This window comes from Panthera leo, chromosome B2 (assembly GCF_018350215.1).
Source record: "Panthera leo isolate Ple1 chromosome B2, P.leo_Ple1_pat1.1, whole genome shotgun sequence".
Taxonomy (NCBI): domain Eukaryota; kingdom Metazoa; phylum Chordata; class Mammalia; order Carnivora; family Felidae; genus Panthera; species Panthera leo.
This window is the reverse complement of record NC_056683.1, coordinates 142,961,110-142,976,235: the sequence shown is the minus strand read 5'-3', so window position 1 is coordinate 142,976,235 and position 15,126 is coordinate 142,961,110. Positions and strand designations below refer to the sequence as shown.

Here is a 15,126-nt window from a genome sequence, read left to right as displayed (position 1 = left end):
CCAGTTTTCTTTATGCATCATCTTAGATCTTCTGGGAAGAGTCTCCTATGTCTCATCTCCCCTTCCCAGGCAAACTCCTTGAACGTGTGGTACTGGCAGTGTTTTCCTACTTCTCTGCTGATCACGCTGCCACTTCTGGGGTTCTGCCCCACTGCTCCGATGATCCAACACCACGCCTGATGTGTGCTGAACACTGAGGGGAACATTTGTGGTTTTGCTTGACCTGTTCTTCATGAACTCATCCTCCAGGGATGGTCCATGGTCTCCTGATGGCCCCTTGTCTCGAGATGGGCTAGTCAGAGTTCTTCTCTCAAATTTTCAAGACTGGATTTTTAAGACAGTTGGTTCCTCTCTTTACTTCTTAAAACTATTAAATGTCTTTCCTTTATTTCAGTGAAATGGTTCTCAATCCAGGCCGCACTTTTGAGTCCCCTCAGGGGAATGTTAGGAAAGTAATAATGCCCAGGCTGCACCCATGGAAGGCTCTGACTCCAATGGTCCGGGCAAGGGTTTATTTGTAAAAGTTTATCAGGTGACTTTGGGTCGAGAGCCAGGAACGGAGTCCCTTTGTGACAGACAGACGAGCCTAGAGAAGCATGGACTGGAGCACACACTACCCTGTTGCCCCAGCGCAGGACTGCTGCAGGGCTGTGTGAGGGGGGGTATCGGCCGCCTCTGCCTCTCAGCCTCTGTGCAGATGTGGCCTCTGCCCACCTAAGGTCTAGGCTTTCCTCCCACAGTGTACAACTGTTGCTGGGGAGTGGCCAGTCGGTTGGCGCCACTTTCCCAAGCCTTCCTTATGTAATGACGGGGCCACGTGGTTGCTTCTGGATGGTGACCAGAGGTGGTTATGAAGCGGCAAGGCTTATGAAGCGGGCAAGGCTTCCTAATCTTCTTTTGTCCCTTCTGCTGGCTTGCTGAACATGAATGCTACTATTTTGGAAGTCACTTGCTGAAGATGGTGTAGACATAGGAGAAAAAAAAATCTGTGTCCTTGAATTATTGCTTCAAAGAGAGCTGCATGACCAAGAATACCCAGATTATGGGAGCAAGAACTAGCATTTTAATGTGGAAAGGCACAGAGGCACCTGGGTGGCTCAGTTGGTTGAGCATCCGACTTTGGCTCAGGTCGTGATCTCGTGGTTCATGAGTTCGAGCCCCGCATCAAGCTCGCTGCTGTCTGCCTCTCAGCACAGAGCCTGCTTCGGATCCTCTGTCCCCCTCTCTCTGCCCCTCCCCTGCTTGCACTCTCCCAAAACTAAATAAATATTTTTTAAAAAATGTGGAAAAGCACAGAAATGTTGTGACTTGTTTATTATAGCAACTAATACTACTAAGCCAATGGTTTTCCCCTTCTGCCTGATAGTATCCTATTATTCTTTGGGGAACAACTTCTTTTCACTCCTTCAGGGCACGGTAAGTGTCTATTCCTGTGCTCTGCCCCCTTCCTCCCCAATTTGGCCCACAAGGTGGGGGCACGAATCAGGTGCGTCAAGTTCTCCATTTTTGGGTGCAGAACCAGTTCAGGGATGGTTTCATGACTCAAACTGGGTCAGTGAGAATCTTTCTAAGCCTCAGCATACGGACAGTGGGAAAAGTGGTTTTTCCTCTTCTTCGGACTCCTGTTTGGGAAAGCCTGTAAGGTGGTGGCACCTTGCCCTCTACAGTGGAACAAGCTGGTTGTAGAACTAAGACAGTGAGTGAAGCAGGGAGAGCCAAGCCATGGAGACAGAGGCAGAGCTCCGTTGTCACTGTCAGTGTCACTGTCGTGTTTCTGAACCTGGTGGTGCCTGAAGCCAGTGCCTGGGTTTACTGCTTCTATGAACTAAAAATTCATTAAAATTACTGTATGTAACTTTCGTTTCGTTACTTATTCTGCCTAGGCAAGTTGAGCAGGACAGTTGTCGTGAGCTGACGCTCTGCTCTGTGTCAGTTCCGGCTCCGCTCTGCTCTCCGGACTTGGGGGACACAGTTCCCACTCGCTCACTGGCTGTGCCATGTGAGCCACCAAGAGGCAGCTCAGAACCAACGTACTCTAAGGAAAGCTCCGAGTTCTGCCCACTCCCAAGTGCTCTCATTTCTAAGCCCTTCCCCCCTCACTAAGTGGTAACACCTGATGGCTTGAAGCCAGACCCTTAGTTACTCTCCATCTTCTCCATCTTGTTGTCCAGTTTCTCAGAAAGTCTTGTGCTTTCTTCTTCCTTCTCATGTCTCTTCTCTCTCCCCAGCATTTTCTCCAAGAGCTTCCCAAGGGGGTTTTCTCCGATTCCACTCTTGCACCCCTATAACTTATTCCCACGTAGCAGCTAGAATAATCCCAGAAGTACACGTTCTTCTGTTGAAAACTGAAATGTCGTTCCTTCGCTCTTAGAATGAAGTCCAAAATTCTTCCTAAGACCTTCGAGGCTTTGTATGGTCAGGCTCTTCCCTGGTTTTGAAGCTTACCTCTCATCCCTCTCCCGCCCACTCCCTGCACTTGGGGTGCTGGGTTCACCATTTCCCAGACCCCTCTCAGTTCTTCTGGGCCTTTGGGACTTTGTGCCTGCTGTTCCCACCACAGGGAAGTTATTCCTCTCTTTTCCAACAGGGCCATACTTCCTCAGACAGGCCTCCAACCATCCTATTTAAATGTATTTCCTTCCCAGGAGAGTCTGTGATTGTCTATTTTTTTACTTGTTTGTTACTTGCCTCTCCCCATTAGAACCTAAGCTTTAAGAAGGCAGGGGTCTTGTGTGCTAATAGTAGCTGAATCGCTGGGCCCCGTGTCTAGCACATAGTTGGTGCTCAATAAATAACTCCCTTATCATGTGACAGGCCCTGAGGGAGTCCTCACAATGCAGCTTGAAACCCCCCAGACTAGAAATTCTCTGTGGTCCCTGTTGGTTTGTGATCCTCATGAACTAAGTGCAAAGCAAATATAATATCTTGATTAATATTCATTTAGGTTGGTGTGATATTTTATTTATATATGCTTTATTTTATTATTTTTAAAGAAATGTTCCTATTTTATTTTGTTTTATTTTTTTAAGTTTATTTACTTTGAGAGAGAGAGAGAGCACTAGCTTGAGAGGGGGAGGGGTCGAGAGAGGGGAGAGAGAGGAATCCCAAGCAGGCTCTGCACTGTCAGTGCAGAGTCTGATGTGGGGCTTGAACCCATGAATCGTGAGATCATGACATGAGCTGGAGTCAGACACTTAACAGATTGAGCCACCCAGGCACCCCAGAAATGTCCCTATATTAAACCTTTCTTACATTCTTTTTAAAAAGTTTGTTTACATATTGAAGTAATCTCTACACCCAACGTGGGGCTCAAACTTATGACCCTGAGATCAAGAGTTGCATGCTCTTCCCACTAGGCCAGCCAGGTGTCCTTATTTTATTTTATTTTATTTTATTTTATTTTATTTTATTTTATTTTACTTTATTTTAAACTGAAGTATAGTTGACATAGAACATTATGTTGGTTTCAGGTGTACAACATCATGATTCAACAGTTATGTGCATTGTGACGTGCTCACCATGATAAGTGTAGTTACCACCTGTCACCATACAAAATGCTATGATATTGACTATACTCCCCATGCGGTACTTATCATCCCCATGATTTATTTTATAACCGGAAGTTTTTACCTCTTCTTCCATTTCACCTATTTTGCATATCCTCCACCCCCTCCCATCTCTTCCTCTTCTTGTAAGGGTCCAATCCTATCCAATTAGGGTGCTATTCTTATGCTTATGACCTCATTCTTATGCTTATGACCTCATTTAACCTCAGTTACCTTCTAAAGACCCTATCTCCGGACACAGTCACACTGAGGGTTAGGACTCCAACAGAGGAACTTTGAGGGGAACATAGTTCAGTCCACAGCAGTCTAACTCTGTAAGTTCTTCTTCCTTTTCCCCCAGGACCTCAGAATTCTGGGTGAGAGATGAATCTTTGTATGGCTCATAATACTACAGGCTCATAAACAGGTTAAGTCCTTAATGATGCAAGAAATAAGGCAAAGGAAATACACTTACATTTTTAACCTCAAGACAACAAAACCTTCTCATACCCAAACACCTGGAATGTTTGCACTTAAAGGAATTTAAGGAATTCCTTTAAGTTTAAGGAATGTTTAAGGAATGTTTGCACTTAAAGATTTTAACCTGGAGAATTTCCAATCTTTTGAGGTTTTAACTAAGCACAAGCTTTACTTGTTTTTCTAGTCTTTTTTTTTTTTTTCTCCCCTTACTAAGTATAAGATTTCTTGCATATTTCTTGATTACAGGGGTAAGAAATAGATGAAATTCATCTTAAAATTTGTTTTAATTGAATACTTGTAAGGCGTTCGTTTTTTCCCCCTCAAACACATGAATTTGTGACACTTTCAGTGCTGAAAGGGTGTGGGCAATTGTATCTCTTACTCTCTTTATTTTGACTATATTCAGTTGTCGTTATGGTTATTGGTGATATAGAGAGAATTTTGAAAAATAGAATTTGTATTTTATTAAAAATTTTTTAATGTTTATTTATTTTTGAGGCAGAGCACGAGTGGGGGAGGGGCAGAGAGAGAGAGACACACACAGAATCTGAAACAGGCTCCAGGCTCTGAGCTGTCAGCACAGAGCTCGATGTAGGGCTCGAACCCACGAACTGTGAGATCATGACCTGAGCCGAAGTCAGACGCCCAACCGACTGAGCCACCCAGGCTCCCCTAGACTGTGTTTTAGAGCAATTTTAGATTAACAGCAAAACTGAGCAGAAAATATGGAGATTTCCCATTTACCCACCTTCCCCGACTCCTCCTGCCTCCCCACCATCAACATGCCTCACCAGAGAGGTACACTTGTTATGTTCAGTGAACTTATATGGACAAGTCATATTCACCCGACGTCCTCAGTTTATATTAGAGTTAGCTCTCAGTGTTGCATGTTCTATGGGTTTTGATAAATATATAATGATATGCATCTACCATTAGAGTATCAAACAAAATAATTTTTAAAAATGTTTATTTTTGAAAGAGAGAAAGAGGGAGAGAGCAAGTGGCAGAGAGAGAGGGAGACACAGAATCCGAAGCAGGCTCCAGGCTCTGAGCTGTCAGCACAGAGCCGGACTCGGGGCTTGAACCCACGAACCATGTGAGATCATGATCTGAGCTGAAGTCAGATGCTTAACCCAGGTGCCTCATAGAGTATCATACAAAATAGATTCACTGTCCTGAAAGTCCTCTGTATCCCCACAAACCTCTGGCAACCACTGAGGTTCTTCTTTTCACTCTTTCCATAGTTTTGCCTTTTCTAGAATATCATATACTTGGCATGATACAGAATGTAGTAGCCTTTTCTGATTGGCTTCTTACATTTAGTAAGATGCATTTAAGGTTCCTCCACATCTTTTCATATCTTGATAGATCATCTCTTTTTAAGTGCTGAATAATATTCCATTGTGTGACTGTACCACAATTTATCTTGGTTGCCTGTAAGTTTTGGCCGTCATGAATAAAGCTGCTAGAGACACCTTTGCATAGGTTTTTGTGTAAATACAGGCTTTCAGCTCGTTTGGGCAAATACCAAGGAGAGCGATTGCTAGATCACATAGCGAGACTGTTTAGTTTTGTAGAAATGGAATTTCAAAAGACTAACAAATAACTTTTAGGTGGTTCAGTGTTCACCCCACCGTGGGGGAGAATCTTAGCAGTAGCTGGAGCCCCTGTGTATGATCGGCAAGCTGGATGTCAGGCCGGGAGGGTGAGTGTGAGCTGAGATCCAGCCTTTTCCTGTCCTGGACGCTGTGTCTTCTCAATTCCCACAGAGCTGCCCTATGAGCCAGTTTAGATCTTGCTAGCTGTCTCTCTCCCAGGGTCCTGGCCTGGTACCTTATCCCTGGGCCAGTTCTCTTATTTCTTCTTTTTCCCAGAGGATTCACCGACTCCAAGCCTGCTGGGGAATGAAGTTTTGCGCCTTTATCGTACCCCATAAATGTATCCCTTCCTCTTAAACTCAGTCCAGACTATGGCCTGGGCTCATCTGAAACACAAAGAGCCATCTGCCACCAGCTCCGAGTGTCAGATTGGATTCTTGCGCAGGCCTCAAGATGCAGTGACCTGTTGTTTCCTTAGCTCTCTGACAGTTTTTAAAAGTTAATCCCTAGGTGTGATACAGCAGTGCGGATGCATAGGGGCACCTGTACCCCAGTGTTTATAGCAGCACTTTCAACAATAGCCAAATTTTGGAAATGTCCATGAATTGACGAATGGATAAAGAAGATGTGGTTTATATATACAATGATACACTACTTGGCAATGACAAAGAATGAAATCCTGCCATTTGCCGCAACGTGGATGGAGCTGGAAGGTATTCTGCTGAGTGAAATAAGTCAGTCAGAGAAAGACGGATACCATATGTTTTCACTCATATGTGGATCTTGAGAAACTTAACAGAAGACCGTGGGGGAGGGGAAGGGGGAAAAATAGTTACAAACAGAGAGGAAGGGAGGCAAACCATAAGACACTCTTAAATACAGAGAACAAACTGAGAGTGGATGGCGGGCTGGGGGGTGGGGAGAGGGGAAACAGGTGATGGGCATTGAGGAGGGCACTTGTTGGGATGAGCACTGGGCGTCCTATGTAAGCAATGAACCATGGGAATCTACCCCAAAACCCAAGAGCACACTTTACACACTGTATGTTAGCCAATTTGACAATATATTATATTTAAAAAAATAAATAAAAGTCCATCCCTATAAAAAGCTCTATTCTTCCCAGTGCAGAGGGTACCTCAGGATGGCCTCCCCTCCACCTCCACCCCGCCCCCATCACCCGAAATATATTTGCTCTAAGACCAGTAGGTGGCAGTATTTCCACACTTTTCTCCTTCCCATGCACTCTCCTAAAAGCAGGATTTCTGTAAAACCCGAGTGGGTTCAGGGTGTTGAAATAGTATTAAAGGAGGACAAGACTTTTTTGTTTTGTTCACTTGAGAACAATCTTTTACTTTTTTTCATTTTAACCTTTTTCTTTTGAAACAGTCTCAATTTACATAAAAGTCGCAATTATAGAAACTTGTTTTTTTTTTCAGAATCTTTTGAAAGTTGCCAATATGATGTCCTATCACCACAGAATATTTTATCTGTATTTCCTGCAAACAAGGACATTCTTCTACATAGTCACTAGAGAGCCTTCAAAGTCAGGAAGTTAACAACCGTACATTACTGTTTTGTGATTCTCACTTACCCTTCAAGTTTTACACATTGTCCCAATAATGCCCTTTACAGGAGAGGGATCCAGTCCAGAATTACCACTGTATTTAGTTATGTGTCTCCTAATATCTTTAAAGCTTGGAATGTTCCACAGTCCTTCTTTGTCTTCTATAACACTGACACTTTTTTTAAAATGTTTTTTATTTATTTTTGAGACAGAGATAGAGCATGAGCAGGGGAGGGGCAGGGAGAGGGGGAGACACAGAATCCGAAGCAGACTCCAGGCTCCGAGCTGGCAGCACAGAGCCCGACGCGGGGCTCGAACTCACGCAGTGTGAGATCATGACCTGAGCTGAAGTCGGACGCTCAACCGACTGAGCCACCCAGGCGCCCCAACATTGGCACTTTTGAGATTACAGGTGTGACTTCGTAGAATGTCCCTCAGTACATCTCTTTCCTTATATTAGACTCAATATACGCATTTTTGGCAGGAAAAGCTCAGAAGTGGTATGTGTTCTTGTCACCACATCCTATCAGGTGGCACAGGGTTTCAGTTTGTACCGCTATGGGTTAGCTACTATTCCCTTTGAGCACTTGATTACCGTGGTGTCTGGCAGGCACCTCCATCATAAAGATACTCTTTTTCCGTTTGTAACTAACAAGACTTTGGGGAAGAGGTACTTTGAGACTATGTAAATTGCATGTTCATCATCAAATTTTCCAATTACTCATTTGTTTATACCAGTGTAGACTGAAGAATTGTTATTTTATTCAATGGGCTATTTTTTTCAGATTTAGTCAGCGAGAACCACTTCAGGGTGTCTTCTGCATCCTTTTGACACACCCCATCATCAATTTCTGGCACAACATGTGCAAAGTTTATATTGTACTTTCCTTGCCCCCTAATCTGCCATTTCTTCTAAGAGTTTTTCTTTGGGTTCTTTAGTGGAGAATGGCATTTAGAAGCCAGATCTAGGAGCCAGATGAGCTCATTGTTTTTAGAGTGTCATTGCTCTCAGGTCGTCTTCTTTTTCTTTTTCTTCTTTTAAGTTTATTTATTTATTTTGAGAGAGAGAATAAGCAGAGAAGGGGCAGAGAGGGGGGAACAGAGGATCTGAAGCAGGCTCTGTGCTGACAGTGGAGATCCTGATGGGGGGCCCTCAAAGTCACAAATTGTGAGATCATGACCTGAGCCGAAGCACCCCACTCCCAGGTCTTTTTGTTGGACAGAGCTAAGGAATATGTAAATATGATGTGAGTATGTACACACACATAAATAAACACACATATGCATATAGATATACACATAGATACATCCACATACATACATGCATATGCACCTAGATACACACAGATATGTACACACATTTACACACACAGTTACATACATGTTCACACATATACACACATATATGAAAATACCTACGTACATATGTCAGACACATCTATAATTTTTTCTGTATCTATATAGACTAATAACTAAGAGTTCACATCAGAGCTGACTAATTTGTGGGTCCCAGTGCAAAAGGAAAATGTGATGTTGCTTGTTCAAAAAAGAAAAAAAGTACTGTTTAAGGCACTGAAATATAAAGCTTTTTCCTATTTTCCACAGTCTCTCTCAACCTGTCATGATGTTTTCTTATTTGCTAGTCAATGTCACTCTAAGGAAAGAATAATTAAAAATTTAAATTATTAGCATGAATTTTTACTAGTCATCTTTATACTGTGTAATGCTTGTTTTTAGTACAGATACAAAAGCATTTAATTTGTGTGTGGAATCACCTAGAACGACACAATACATATTTTGTACAGGCACGTGCATTTTGTTTTTACCAGAACGGCTGTAAGACCGCACAAAATTGACTTAACTGTTTTTATTTCTCCTCCTGACGTGCACGCGTTCTACCAACACTGTCTGCTCAGGTTAGGCTCACCGATGAGCAAGGAGGGTCTTAGGGGAAAGAGCTATAAATTGTGTGGGGGCCAGGGGCAGGCCTCCTCGAGATGGGCCAGTGTGGCTTATAGATTATTTTAAATCCAAGTTATGTGAGAGATGGCCAGTGCGAGGACCCTCAGACCCTTCTGTCCCCCTGATAGCAGGAAACAAATCTCCCATGTGAAAGGTGCCTTCCCTGTCCCAGGAGGGAGAGACATCCCATCACCAGAGATGGGGAATTTCGAGCCAAGAAGGCTGTAATGTACTCTTGTGACTTCCTACTCATTACTACCCTGGCCCAAATTCTGTTGAGAATTCCTTACTGGTTGAAGCTCTGCAAGTTGTTTTCCTTGTCCTGTTAATTCCTCACAGATTTATTGTCTCCGTCTAAAAAGTGTAAAAGCTGTCTGTCTTGGTCAACTCTTTAGGTCTCCATTTTATTACTGGGCCTCCATTCGCATGGAATTAATCTTCGTTTTTCTTCTCTTAATCTGCCTCACATAAATTTCATTCTTAGTTCAACTAGAAGCATCTCGGACAGAAGAATATTTCTTTCTCCCTGGCAATTGCCATCTCTTTCCTTTTCCTTCTAGGTCACTATTTTCAAAGTTGGTTGGCTAATACAGGATAACAAGAGTAAGAACGAATATGGTCTTGTATTTCTTTTTTTTAAATTTTTTATTTATTTTTGAAGGAGAGACAGAGCATGAGCTGGGGAGGAGCAGAGAGGGAGACATAGAATTTGAAGCAGGCTCCAGGCTCTAAGCTGTCAGCACAGAGTCCGATGCGGGGCTCGAACTCATGAACTGTGAGATCATGACCTGAGCCGAAGTCAGATGCTTAACCGACTGAGCCAGCCAGGCGCCTCTGGTCTTGTATTTCTTAGAACACCATGTCTTCTTTACATGGGAAGCAAGTTCTAGTTCAAATGGAAAGCGTGGCTCTCAGAGCCTATCAATCACAGACAGAACATGTTTCCCTTGTGCTGGCTTTGAGTCTAACTGAACTCCAAGGGGTCCACGGGAATCTGTGCTCATGGAGCTTGGCGGATGCTTCATGTGAAGGGGGCGAAGGGGCCATTAGGGAATGACAGACATGCTTTGCGCATATCTCTTCTGCTTATTCTAAGCTCTGTGGTCCTGTTAGATTTCATTTCCAAAACACAAATTAAAAAACAAGACTATCAAGAATTTCGAGGGGTGACACCACAGCGTGAAACACAGTGTGGGGCTCTTCGGAGCTTTGGTCCCTATGGATCTGCACAGGTCATGCGATCAGATGGCTGTTCTTGGCTCTGGCCTCTGACAATCCAGAATGAAGGCTGCTTAGAACCTGTCTTAGATGCTGCCTTGGGGTGTAAGTAGAAGCCCTCACATCATGGACCCTGTGCAAATGGTCATCGTGGGAAAAACACCCTTCTCTTTGCTTTGTACTTCAATAGCCTTGGACAGAGTCTTTAGCCTGTATGCACCGTCTTGTAAAGATTTCTGACTTTGCCCGTGGCGAGATTCTGTGCTCTGCACTTTGAATTCATGGTTTCCGTTCACATCTTTCTCACCCCTTGAAAAAAAATTTCCTTTAGGCAAAAGTTCCTGTGTCATGTTTTTTTCCCAAAATCTTTTGTTCTGACTCATTTAGGTTCCAAGGTGCCATGCACAGTATTCAGGCATTTTAAAGAGGACCCCAAGGGAAGTCAAGGGAAACCGCGTGTGGGTGTCACCCACGATGTTGACTACTGGTTTTATTTCTCCCCCACCTCTTGCCAAGGAGTTTCTTCCCTCTAGAAGGTGATCACAGTTCTGTAGGTCATAACTCTCAATTCCTGTTTCTTTAAATATTCAACTGCTTCCTTCCACCTCTTTCTCTTCCTGACAGAATCCACTTAGTCTCTATGATTCGGTCAAATGGTGCCTCTTCCTGATGCCCCCAGGCCAAAGTGGTCAGTCCTTCGCACCCTATCTGCTCCCATCTCTGTTCTGGAACGTACTGGCATACATCATAATAATTGGCTTCTAGGTCTGTGTCTCCAAGAGGCGTCAAGTTTTTCCAGGGTGTGAATTGACCTTCATCTATTCTGTGTCCCTAGAGCTTGTCACAGGGCTTGACACTTGCCTCATGATCAACCTAAGTAAACAGGGGTGCCTTCAACAGCTCTTTCCTTTTAGCTATTGTCTCCTCACATTTTAGTCTGGCATTTTCCTCAGTTTACATGGCATATGTTTTTGGTTGCGGAAAACAGAATAGAAAGCATTATCCCATATGTTGATGACCTGGCTTTATTATCAAGAACTAGAAGTTGCCTTAATAGATAGACATCTAATTATCATCAGAGAGCAGAATGTAAGAGTCTCTTTGAAAACCCAAACTGTCATTTAATTTAATTTATTTTTAAATATTTCTTAAAGTTTATTTATTTTGAGAGCGAGAGATTGCAAGCTTGAGTGGGGAAGGGGTGGGCAGGGGGGCAGAGAAAAAATCCCAAGCAGGCTCTATGCCGTCAGTGGGACTTGAACTCACAAACCGTGAGATCATGACCTGAGCCAAAATGAAGAGTGCTTAACCAACTGAGCCACACACGTGCCCCGGAAAAGCCAAACTGCCATTTTAAAAGCTTATTTTTAACCACTCTACAATAGTCCATTCCATTTATTTAAGGTACTTGAGCTTAAAATGTTTCAAGACATTTCTGGCCCTTTACTAAGGTTTTTTTGTTTTGTTTTGTTTTGTTTTTTAAACAATGGCTACAAATAGCATTGGTAAGATTCATTTAAAAACACTTGCCTAGTGAGAATTATTGTGGGTATCCTTAATGCCCCACAACTTGGACTTCAACGGTCCATTTGTTTGTGTGTGGGACCCAGAAAGTGTCTTGTGGGGAAAATGATGACCCCAGGCCTCTTTCCTGTGGAGTGAACCGCCTTCTGTTCAGGTACATTGTAGTTTATTCTACAAATCCTACTTAAACCCACTGGATGATGAAGGGGTGTGGCCCTGCCTGTACTCTGCAGTATGTAATTTACACTTTAGATAGTTGTCAGAGTGAAACCCCAAACTCTCTGCTGACTGATATTTATAAAAATCAAGAAATAATATTTATGGACATTTATGTGAAGCATGAGTGCTTAGTACATCACATGGAGATCCGTCATGAGTGAGAGGCTCTGATCCCTCGCCATCACCTGCTTCCTCCTCCTTGTCATTATGATAATAATTATAACAAAGGTGATGCAGTCCCCTGTTGTCTAGAATTGTTCATGGATGAGGCAGATGATTGGATTGCTGCTCATGTGCACTGCAATATTTTAGTCTTCTGTAGACCTTCTTAGCTGAACAGGTGAGTGGGACAAGACAGTGGTTGAAAGCTTGGGCATCGGATACAGATGTTCTTGACTTGAGTCCTGCTCTAACCCTGGCTCTTCCTCTTGCCACCTGTGTGACCACTGCCAAATAACCTGATCTCCCCAGGTCTCAACTTCCTCATCTGTAATATAGGGGAAGATTGCCTCTGACAGAGTTGTGGCAACAATTAAATAATTGACCTGCAGCCTTTGGCACAGTGCCTGGTCCATCATGACTATGCAATACATATATTTAAAAGCTGCTTGAAACTTTGGGTCATTTGGGTGGCTCAGTCAGTTAAATGCCCGACTCTTGATCTCAGCTCAGGTCATGATCTCATGGTTTGTGGGACTGAGCCCCGAGTCAGTCTCTGTGCTGGCATCGACAGCCTGATTGGGATTCTCTCCCCTGTCTCCCCCCTCTCTCTGCCCCTCCCTTGCTCATGCTTGCTCTCAAAAAAGAAAACAACTACTTAAAACTTTTGACATAATTATTAACTGCACATTGGAGATCTGTTGTTGGCATTCACAGGGGTAACGTTATGACAGAGTTCCCTTGTGATACCGTGGTAGGGATTTGCCAAGATGTTCATTCATTGGTTTATTGGACAAGTATTTGTTGATATTATTACCAGGCACAATTCTTATTGCTGGTGATGGAGCAATGAACAAAGCACAAAAAAGTAAATTATTTAGTACATTAGAAGGGGAGGGTGCTATGGAAACAGAATAAGAATGTGGGGGAAGGTGGTACATTTAAGAATGTGGTCATAGTGGGCCTCACTGGGAAGGTGTCTCTTGAGTGAACCCTTGAAGGAAGTAGGGGTGAGGGGTACAGATGTGTAGGAGAAGAGCACCCCACTGAAGCCTTCGTGTGGGTGTGAGTTCCTAGTGTGCTCTGGGAATGGCCAGGAGACAATGTGGCTGGAGAGCAAGGGGGTAGCAGGGGGTAATGAGGCTGGGGTTGGGGCATCGTTTACTTAGGCTTGTTGGCCTCTGGAGGGGCTTTGGCTTTTGCCCTGAATATCATCTGAATATCATGAGAGCCATTGGGGGGTGTGGGCGAGGAATATGTTGTTCAACTTGTGTCTCACTGTTTTCTTCCTCCCCCCCTCCTCTTTTTAAAAAATTTTTAAATAAATCAATTAATTTTTAAATGTTTATTTTTAGGAGAGAGAGGGAGCAGGGGAGGGGCAGAGAGAGAGAGGGTGGGGAACAGAGGATCTGAAGCAGGTGCTGTGCTGACAGCAGACAGTCTGATGGGGGCCTCGAACTCATGAACCACCAGGTCATAACGTGAGCTGAAGTCCAAACCTTAACTGACTGAGACACTCAGGTGCCCCTTAAGATTTTATTTGTAAATAATCTCTACATCCAACGTGGGGCTCAAGCTTACAACATCAAGAGTCACGCACTCTACTGACCAAGCCAGCCAGGCATCCTCTTTTCTTTTCTTCTTTCTTTCTGTCTCCTTCCTTCCCTCCCTTCCTTCTTTCTTTCCTCCCTCCTTCCCTCTCTCCTTCCTTCCTCCCTCCTTTCCTTCCTTCCTCTCTCCTTTATTCTTTCTTCTCCTTCCTTTTCTCCTTCCTCTTCCTCTTCTTCTCTTCCTCCTCCTTCTGGTATATGAACTGGAATTTTTTTCTTCAAATTGCAGTACTAGGTCAGCTATGTTCCTAAGTAGCTCGTTGGTTTTCAGATAAGACTGTGAAAAATGTGACTTGTGTGACCTCCAAGGCCGTGTTCTTTGTGCTGACAGCCAGAAAGCTGGTCTACATCCACTTTCAGGTCAAAGCAAGGGCCCTTTTGGCAACAGAATATTAGGTTGATGAAAACTTACTTGGTTATCTGTACACCTTCCTCACGGCAGGGGGTGACTTCAGAGCACACACCATCAGCGGTTTTTACTGTCTTTGCACGATCGTTTGGTTAGTAGCGGTTGCCTCAACTAGACCATAAGCTCCATGAAGGCAAGGGTCATGGTGCTGTTTTAAAAATCAGCATTGCATCTCCAGCAGCCACTATGAAGCCCTGTATAATTATAAATATTGGTTTCATGAGCGAATACATTGGATCAGTGTGATAATTTCTATTTTTCTTTGCTGCCATAATGCTAGAGCCATACATGAAACCTGTGTTCTCAGAGCCACGGGCAATTATATTATTGGATAAAATCTATCTGTTTAAGAATATGTTGCAAGACTGAATTTTGTGCCAACAAGATGTGGGCCATGGGGCTCAGCTTTTGTCATAATGTAGCAATTGTCTGAAATGTTTCCTCTCTGCCAGTTTGTTGGTAAGTCACACAAGAAGATCTCAGGGGAATGGTAAGATTTGATACGAAAACCCATTTGTGTGTGTGTGTATGTATGTAAATGAAAGGATTCGGGAGACTCAGTTAAGTGTTTTTTTTTTTTAAGTTAAATGATTCTTTAAGACATTTTTTTCTTAATGTTGATTTGTTTTTGAGTGAGAGAGAGCAAGTGAGCAAGTGAGCATGCTTGGGGAAAGGGCAGAGAGAAAGAGGGAGACACAGAATCCGGAGTAGGCTCCAGGCTCCGAGCTGTCAGCACAGAGCCCGATGCGGGGCTCGAACTCATGAATGGTGGGATCATGACCTGAGCTTCGTGAAGTCAGATGCTTAACTGACGAGCCACCCAGGAGCCTCAACTTTT

At 43.6% G+C, this 15,126-nt stretch overlaps 1 long non-coding RNA gene across 1 annotated transcript in view; it reads left to right on the top strand.

The window, feature by feature from the left end:
- The first annotated feature begins 3,415 nt into the window (after nucleotides 1-3,415).
- LOC122220556 overlaps nucleotides 3,416-15,126 on the top strand; it is a 35,506-nt gene continuing 23,795 nt past the window's right edge. Inside the window, exon 1 of the long non-coding RNA XR_006202933.1 lies at nucleotides 3,416-3,880. This is a non-coding gene — a long non-coding RNA (uncharacterized LOC122220556). The remainder of the gene's footprint in view (nucleotides 3,881-15,126) is intronic.